General features: G+C 62.9%; 1 long non-coding RNA gene across 2 annotated transcripts in view; it reads right to left on the reverse strand.

Moving 5' to 3' along the window:
* Window positions 1–7,781: 7,781 nt before the first annotated feature.
* LOC105308537 overlaps window positions 7,782–9,099 on the reverse strand; it is a 3,578-nt gene continuing 2,260 nt past the window's right edge. For both annotated transcript variants that reach the window (XR_897309.2, XR_897310.2), the window contains exon 2: window positions 7,782–8,698. This is a non-coding gene — a long non-coding RNA (uncharacterized LOC105308537). The remainder of the gene's footprint in view (window positions 8,699–9,099) is intronic.

Genomic DNA, 9,099 nt, shown 5'->3' on the forward strand with positions numbered 1-9,099 from the left:
TGGATGGATGGATAGATGGATGGATTGGTGGATGGGTGGGTGGGTGGATACATGGATGGCTGTGTGTAGGATGGGTCCCCACACCCTCCCATCCCTCCGAAATGGTTGGCTTTATGGCTGTTTCAGTGTCACCCATTGAAGGATGGCTCTTTTGTGCCAGGATAGAGCAGGAGCCCTGGAGAGTAGGTAGCCCCAGCTCCTACCACCTTCTCTACACAGTCCTCCTTTTCATGGTCACACTCCCACCCACATTAGCCTCACTCCCCGCACCCACCTAAGGGGCTCAGCTTTTCAGGAGGCTCTGTTTGAACCAAATCTCTGTGATCTTCACCCGCCCACCCGCTTGGGAGACGCTGCTGGCTTTGGCCTCCCCCCGTCAGCTTCCCAAATCCAGCCCCCTAGCCGGCCCCTGCCCCCAGCGCAGAGCCGGCCCCCGTCCGTGCAGCTGTCCACACTTACAAAGCCTGACTGTTCGATGAGGCTGCGCCAGCTGGAACGAGACACTTCCCGTCCGACGGGAGGTTCTGCACGGAGCCTGGGGGCAGCTGTCGGCTGGGGGAGCGCAGAACCGGATCTGGGGCCTGCCCGGGGCCCACACCCTCCCTGGGCCCCCCTCAGCAGAGGATCCACCGGGGGCCTTGGAGCAGGGTCTGGGGGAAGAGCTTTTGCTGTCTGAACTCTGGGAGACCTGGGGCCCTGGGACCTTCAAGCTGTCCCTTTAAGGAGGTGCAGGGCCTGGAGCCACAGCAGGGGGACATGTGGGTCCTTCCCAGGGGTGACCTTCCCTCCTCAGATACCAGAGACCGGAGCAGAGACTGAAGGAAAAGGTGAAGGTCGATATATATGACAGCGCCCACCGCCAGGTGGGCACCAATGTTGACCGCCCAGGGGGCCAAAGCAGTGTGTTCCAGCCCTGAGTCCAGCAAGAAGCGGCTTCGTCTTTTCTGGAACAGCCGTCTGCTAAGAATCTCCAGGGCAGCTTCCCAGCCCCTTCAGCTGTTCACCGCCCACGAGGCGCTCCTTTCACAGCGATTTCTTGAGCACCTACTACGTGCCAGGCACGAGGATGCCAACGGGCCCGAATCCCTGCCCTCATGGCAGCTCTTCCCAGAGCAGAGCCTCGTCCAAGGATACAGGTCCAGGCCCCAGGCCCAGAACCAGGCCCAGAACCAGGCCCAGAACCAGGCCCAGACCCCAGACCCAGAGCCAGGCCCAGACCCCAGGCCCAGACCCCAGACCCAGAGCCAGGCCCAGGCCCAAGCCCAGGCCCGGCAGAGCCCGCCGCCTTTTCTGGCCCCAACTCCTCCTGAAAAGCTCTAATTACATCCTGGGAGAAACAATTAGAATGAAACTCGGGGCCTTCTTTCCTCTCTCCCGTAGGCCGGGCCTGTTTAATAACTTAATTAAACACACAGAATTGTAATTATAATGTTAATATTTCCTTTCTGTAAGGCCGGCACACACTGCTGGAAGAAGCTTCTCTTGGGAATGGGAGTTTCCCACAGCCCCGGGTACCTCCCTAGTCCGAGGCTGGCCGCCCGTCACCTCCCTGCTGGGGTCCCCGCCTGGGCCCAGCCCCTCCTGGGGCCCTGCAGAGCTGGCAGGGACCCCAGCCAGGGGAGGAGCAGAGTCCTCGGGGTCCTCGCCACCCCGAGTGCTTACGGCGGAGCCCGACCCCACGACGGAAGCCACTCCGCGGCTCCTAATTGCACGTTTCCTTCCTCCGACCACCTTCCTCTGCCAGCCCCGCTTTGAAAACGTTCACCACCTAATTCTCCCCGGGCGGGAAGCAGGGGAAGGGGAGGCCACTGAAATGGGAGGCCACTCTGCCCGGAGGAGCTCTCGCCTCTCTGGGCATCTCCAGCGGGGACTCTGGTGTCCCGGGCACCCCCACAGCTCCCGCCCCCGACCAGGTCACCTGCAGCAAGCAGGCTCTGTCTCCTCGAGCCTCACTTCCTCGTCCACAAAACGCAGGTAAGAGTGTTCGCCTTGCAAAGTAACGGTGTGAGATGGGCTGGCACGTAGTAGGTGCTCAGCAAACGCGAGGCGCTTGCCTCTCAGCTTCGTGGGAGGGATGCAGACCCGAGGGCAGGATTCTCCTGACTCTGGTCGTCTCTACGCAGGGAGCGTAGAGAGAGGTGACAGCGGGCCCCCCACCCGGCTCTACCTGCCGCTCGGACTCTCACTGGCTGAGCCGGGAGGCCCTGGTGGGGCGACGCCTTCTCTGCACCTCGGTTTCCAGGTCCATAATCGGGGAGCGACAGTGGTTCCGACATCACTAGGTCATCCGAGGATGATGGGATTGACCCCGGTAACAGGCGTGAAACAGGGCGCGGCACAGAGCTGGCGGGGACCCCAGTTGGTCGCCCCGGGGGTGGCTGGTGGGCTGGGGTTCCAGTCCTGGATGCACACGGACGTGGGACAGTTGCCAACCTTCACGGATGCCCTGCAGCCCCACTGTGATAATACTCGGCTGTTGCAAGGCCTGGGGCGGATGATGGGTGTGAGGCCCAGCAGAGAGCCACCGCATTCCTGCCCCAAAGCTGGGGTGCGAGGGGGCCCCAGCCCTGGGGCTGATGAAGAGAAGAAGCTGCAGGGTCTGGAGAGATGCCCTCTGGGCCGCGGCCACGTGAGGGCCTGGGACCTCGTGGCCCACCCTAAGCAAGACGGCCGCCTCCAGGCGCAGCCAAGAGGCCTGGTTACACTCTGTGTGTCGCCTTGAGCAAGTCCCAGAGCCTCCCTGAGCCCCCGCTCCTCCATCCCTACGTCTGTGAAGTTCATGCACGTCAAGTGTCACCACGGCCTGGCACACAGTAAAAGCCGGCGTGACGTCTGTGAGTGTTATTCATTTATTCCCAAACTTGGTACCAGCTCTGGATTGTCCCAGAGCCAAAGGACACACAGCCACCTCCCCAAGTGTCACCCCAGGTAGAGGAATGGCCTGCAGTTCCTCTCCAGTCCTCATGGCCTGGCCTCCCATGTCCCAAAGGCCAGCTCTGACATCACCCTCGTTTCGGAGGCTTTCCCCAGGCTGTGGTCCCCGGGGCTGGACCCCGCACCTCCCCCAACCCTGCCGGGCGTGTTATGGCTGCGGTCCCGCTGGCCTTGCACTCCTGAGGCACAAGCTCATCTCTGCTTGCCTCCTGCTGGTCTCTGGAGTGTCACCAAGGCTGGGCTTCGAAGGCGCACGTGGGGAGAGAGGGCGGAAGCTGCTGGGGAGGCCGTGGTGGCTGGCAGACGACAGAGCCGGCAGTGGCCGCGGTCCAGGGAGCAGGATGGGGCTGCGGTCCTCGGAGGGAGGCTGGGACGCCGGCACGAGGTAGAAGAACTTGATCGCGGGGTCCAAGAGAGGCCAAGGACGGGACTCCCTGAGCAGGGTTTGGAAGGATGTGTCGGGGTGACGGCCACACGTGGGCCTTGGCACAGTTCCCTAAGATGGGGAGCACCCCGGAGGACCAGGTTGGGCCTGGCGAGGGGATCCCCAGTTCGGTTTGGGGTGTGCTGGGTCGAGGGTACCTTTGGGCACCCGAGGGTGACATTGAGTCGATGATTGGAAGATAAACCTGGGGGTGCTTCGAGCTCCCACCCAGTGGTGATGTAGAGAGGCAGGTCTGGCACTCAGAGGCCAGGCGGCAGCTGTGCGATCTCTGGCGGTTACGGTCCCAGGTCACACAGAGAGCTGCGAGCGGGGCGGGGACGAGGAGCCGGGTGGACGCTCGCTACCCCTCGCTGCCGCCGGGAGACGCTCTCCGGCCCTCCCTGCGGATTTGCGGGAAGCGCAGGGGGCGCCGGGCGGGCGCAGCCCGAGGCGGGGTGTGCGCTTGAAATCGCGGGGTGTGCGCTTGAAATCGCCAGTCCTCTCAGCTGCTGTCCCCTTGAAGCGTTGGCAAGAGCCCAAAATCTATACTTATTTTTTTCTGCTGCTAAATAATGGCCAATCTGCCTCAGTCACACTGACCCCGTGAAGCAGAGGCAACAGACAGAGGACTCTGAGGATGCAGCTCTCAGCCCCGGCTGGCCTCGTGGGTCAGAACGGGCCGGAGCGGGCCGGCGCCAGCAGCTCTGCTGGACAGCAGGTGCCGTGGCTGCAGTAGGGGGCGGCACGGCCAGCACCAGCCGCTGGTCTGGCCTGGAGCTGAGACAACTGCCCTCTGTCCTCCGGGCGCCCCCTTCTGGAGGGGCCGCATCCCCTCCAGGCTGAAGTGACCTCCACACGTGGGCACTGGGACCCTCACATCTTTTCCTCTGGCCCAGACGGCCCCTGGGCCCAGAGCCGCTCCTCCAGCACCCCGGGTCTCTCCTCGCCCCCGAGAGACCCAGACGCAGCAAAACCTCCGCACACGCCAGGCTGGACCCACGTCGTCACCTCCCTTCTGCCCAGTCGCCCAGCCAGAAACCCGGGGGCTCGCCGACCCCTCTGGGGAGCCCCGGGGCGCCCCCCTCTCCTCTCGCGTCTGCTCGCACACCTCAGCCCTCACTGGCGTTGCCCCCAGGTAGCCGCCTCGCCCACCTCGCCTGCCGATGCGCCCTGCACCTGTCACTGGAGAGGTCTTTCCAGTGAGACCTGCGGATGTCACCTCCTGTCCCACTGGCTCCTGGACGGACTTTAGCCTGCTCCCGACGGCCCAGGAGGCCCTGTGCTGTGTAGCTTGCTGCCCCCGACTGTCCTCGCCACTGCCCACCTCCATGTGACCCCCCATCAGGCCCCGTGGGGCAATGGCGTCACCTGCCCAGATCTTCCCGTTGGCTGTCTTTGCACGTGGTGTTCCCCTCCCAGAATGCTCTTCTCACCCCCCGCACCGCCAGCTGAGCCAGATCCCCCTCCCCGTCACCTCTTCACGGCTCAGCCCAGGTGCCTCTGCTCTGGGATGCAGCCCCCGCCGCCTCCACGGGCGCTCCCGGAGCAGCTCACAGCCTGGGTGCCGGGCTCCAGCTCCCTCGCCAGGTGGGGCACGTGTGTGCAGGAGGCAGTGGGGGTCTTGGGCGAAAGCTGGATCTCAGAGTCAGACAGAGCCAGGTCCAAACCCACACAAAGACAGGGCGACCTCAGGCAGGTCACCTGTCTCCACGACCCGCAGCTTCTCCGGTTCTAACATGGAGACAACAACATGACGTGTCCGTTGGGATCGTCCCTCGCCCACTTAACAAATACTTACGAGCACCGATTATGTGCCAAGCGTGGTCGTCGGCGTGGGGGCGAAGCAGTGAGCAGAGCAGCCGAGTCCCCCACTGACCTCTCGGTGGAGAGACGCAGAACACGGACCCCACGCACGCCAGACGCCGCTGAGCGGTGCGGGGCGCCGGGCCTGGCAGGGAGGGTGAGCAGGCCCCCGTTTGAGCACAGACGAGAGGAGGCAAACCACGTGGGCGTCCGGGAAGTGACCAAGTGACCCGTCCAGAACCGGGGGACAAAGTCCAGGAAAGGACAGGAAAGGCTGGGGCAGGGACACGTGCGGGCTGTGGGCCTGGAGGAGACTCTGCCGTGTCCCCGAGATGGAGCCACTGGGGTCGAGCAGAGACGATCGGGACCAGGCTCAGATTTTAACAAGGTCACTGCCTCAGGGGCCAAGGCGGGGACTGAACAGCCATGGAGCGCGGCCTGGGCCACAGGGGAGGGGGTTGGCACGCAGCGGTCAGGTGCCGGGTGTCACGTGGACGGGGCGGCCAGTGCTTCGGGCGGGCCAGGCACAAGTGACACGGTCGGGGTGCGAGAGGCACTTGTGTGGCCAGTAATTGATTGAAATAATAATATTATTTTACTGGGGACAATGACAGTTACTAGGGCCACGGCGCAGGGGTTGTGGGAGCCCAATGGAGGCGAAGGGGCCTCTCCTCACCAGGACAGTGGTGTCCTCTGCTGGTGTGGACAACACGGGCCAAGGCGGGGCTGGGATCACCCGACCCGTTGGGAGAAACCGGGGGGTGCTGCCTACTCCCGCCGCTCCTGGCCCAGTCCCACTGCCTGCTGGCCGGGCGGGGCAGGACCTGGCGTCCCCTGCCTCTCGGGGGGAGAGGAACATCCAAGACCCGACACTGTCTGGGAGGCTCAGCTCTTTGCCGAGGGGTCCAGCTCCAGGGGCGCTGGGGGCTCGCTGGCTTGTGAACCAGCACATTCTAACCCCACCGGCCACTGCTGTGACCTTTGCACCCTGCGGCAACTTCCTGGCAGCAAAGGGAAGTGGCATCCTGCAAGGCTGCAGATGCTCCTTGACAGTGAAGGAAGAACATTCTGGAGACAAGCACACGGGTGGTTTACGAGAGGGGTTCACAAACCGCCAATCAGCGGTTTTCATTTTGGCCTGTTTCTTCGTTTGAGAAGTCGTGGGGTGACCCCAGTCCCGAGCCACCATGTGGCGGGAGCAGAGGGGAACTGAGCTCCTGGCAGTCCTCCCAGGACCTGCACCTGTGCCCCCAGGTGAGTCCCCTGCCCTTTCGGGCCTCCGCGTCCCCTGCTTGTGAACGCAGAGCTGCCACACTAACGTCTGCAGGGTGCCTGCCGCTCGCGACTCCAAACTGCCTACCCTGCCCTGTGGCTCCCCGCACGGCCCGGGCTGAGTCTGGCGCAGGTACCTTCACCCTCCCTGGCCCTGCGTCTCCCCAGCTCCGTGCCGGGTGAGCTCCAAGCGTGGCAGAGGACCCCCAGAAGCCCTGCCCACAGCAGGACAGCCCGCGATGACCCGGCTGCAGACAGCCATGTCCACAGACTGCATAGATACGCCTCATAAGCCCGAATCGAATATGTCCCCAGCTCACTTCCTCCTTAACTGGATCCCAGACATGTCGATGGCCATTCTGGTGCCACCCAACTCAGGGAGGGGTGACAAAGGGAATGAGAACAGAGACAGTGGTTGCCACCAATCACAGTGAAACGTCTTACGCAGATCCGAGTGACCTACCCGGGGCCGGGCCGGCCCGCAAGCAGGGGGCGCGGGGCCCACCATCACCAGCATCACTGGACATCGCCCTCTGGCTGCATGGGGTCCGCCTAAGCCTAAACGAGTTGGGAGGTGCTCCCAGCTCCCCCACCCCAAGATTCTCCTGAGGTGCCATCAGGGTCCCCGATCACTGGCCACTCCAGAGGCAAGACGGCCTTGGAAATGGCATCTGCTGCCACATGCTGGCGTTCACCCAGCCGGTGCCGCCTTGGAGATCGTGCACCCCCGAGTGGGTTCCCCATGCCAGGGAGGCGAGTGTTCGGGTCTCTCGCAGGCCCCCCGCTTCCTCCGTGCCTGTGGACAGGCCACAGCCCTGGGTGACGTGGGACCCTCCTCGGGTCCCTTCTCTGTAGGGAACTGTCGGCATCGCCATAACTTCCACCCCTGACACGTGGGGACTTTCAAATGAAATCAGCTCTTGTTTCTTGCCAGCTGCCTTGCACCGATTATCCAGCTTAGATCAGCTTGCTTACATCATTTAATTCCTAAAACAACCTTGTGGGGGCGTTATTATCATCAGTATCCCCACTTTACGGCTGAAGAAACGGAGGCTCAAAGAGGTTGCCCAAGGACACACAGCTGGAAACGGGCAGCCTGAGCCCGAGCCTGTTCCCACCCAAAGCACCACAGGGCCTTCTCCCCAAAGAAGTGCAGAGGGCCCAGAGACACAAGGAGCCCGCCCAAGGCCACACAGCACGTCGCCGGCTGCACACTAACCCGGGGTTCCTAACTCTCGGGCCTCTGTTCTTGCTTCTCTCTCCCCGTAATCCGGGCCCTCCACGACTTCTGGGCGTAACAGGTTCTTCCTGGGGGAGGGACGCAAAAGAAATTTCTCCGACAAAGAGGTACGGCATAGATTCCTGCTAGAGTCAGAAAGTCTCGTACAAAAACAGTCAGGAGTAAAAATGTCCCTTTGATGTGTAAAGAGGAATCACTAATACAAAGACACAAAAGAGAATTAGTGGAATTTTGGAAACGAAACAAATGTAGCCGCACTGGGGTACAGAGGTTCGTGGAGGGAGGGGTGTTCGCAGGCTGGCGTTGGGGCGGCGGGGGCCAGGCCTGCCAATGGCAGGCGAGGTCTTCGCCAGGGCCGGCGGCGTTGGGCAGACTGAGGCGTATGAGAAATACGTAGGGAGATGAATGAATAAGCGAGCGAAGGAGCAGAGAGGGGCGACAGGTGAGGCTGGCAGGTGGGCCACTTGCTCTCGCCGGCTCAGTGAACTCCGGCGTGCTGGGGGAGGACCTGTGTTCCCAGGTGCCCAAGTCTCCAGGGGGCAGATCCGGGACCTCGCAGCAGCAAGGACCTGCACCGCTCATCCGGGGGCACCTGGCCCGCGAGGGTCAGAGACCTTCTGGGCCAGAGCATGGCTCAAGGGCTGTCCATTCCTTCCTGGGACACCGCCCTGCCCAGCCCCCTCTCCCTGCCAGGGCTCCCGGGGCCGAGGCCTTGGCCCGTCCGGCTGGGGCAGGCAGAATGCCCCTCACACTTGGCAACTGCCTAGAGATTCCAGGGAGGTGGCCTTAAGGATGAGACACTGTGTGAATGAAGGAATGTGTGGTAGGAAGTGACTGTGGTGACTCAGGGTGACTCAGCCTGGAGCCTGCCAGGGGCCAGCTGAGCAGCCGTCTGCGGCCGCAGCAGCCCTCACCGGCCCACCTCGGGGCAGGGGCCAGTTCCTCTTTCCCCAGAGCACGTCTCACAGCCTGGCTTCCTGCCCAGACACTCGGGAATGATGGCGAAGAGGGCACACGGCAGGTACCTACGCAGGAGTGAAGAGGAGAGAAACTGTGAGCAGGAGGAGAGAGAGGCCGGGCTGCTGCCCATCACCCCCGCGTCCCTGGGAGCCTCCCGCCTTCCTTGGGAGCCCATCTTACCCAGCAAGTCCTCGCGTTACAGACGGGAACACCAAGGCCTGGAGGGGAGGTGATCGACCAAGGTCAAGGGGCTGATGAAGCTGAATCGAGAAGAGGCTTCAAATCTCCCGGTCCTAGCGTAGGTCACCGATTCCCCAGGCTGCAGCCCAGTTGGTGGAGGACGTGGACATCATGTGACACAAGCCAAGACTCTGTCCAGGGGGCCTGCTAGCCCCTTTGAGGTCTCTGCCAGCATCATCTCCCATTGCCTGCATTCCCCCTAGAGATGCACTCAGATGCTCATTTT

This window comes from Pteropus vampyrus, unplaced genomic scaffold, assembly GCF_000151845.1.
Source record: "Pteropus vampyrus isolate Shadow unplaced genomic scaffold, Pvam_2.0 Scaffold586, whole genome shotgun sequence".
In the NCBI taxonomy this organism is placed as follows: domain Eukaryota; kingdom Metazoa; phylum Chordata; class Mammalia; order Chiroptera; family Pteropodidae; genus Pteropus; species Pteropus vampyrus.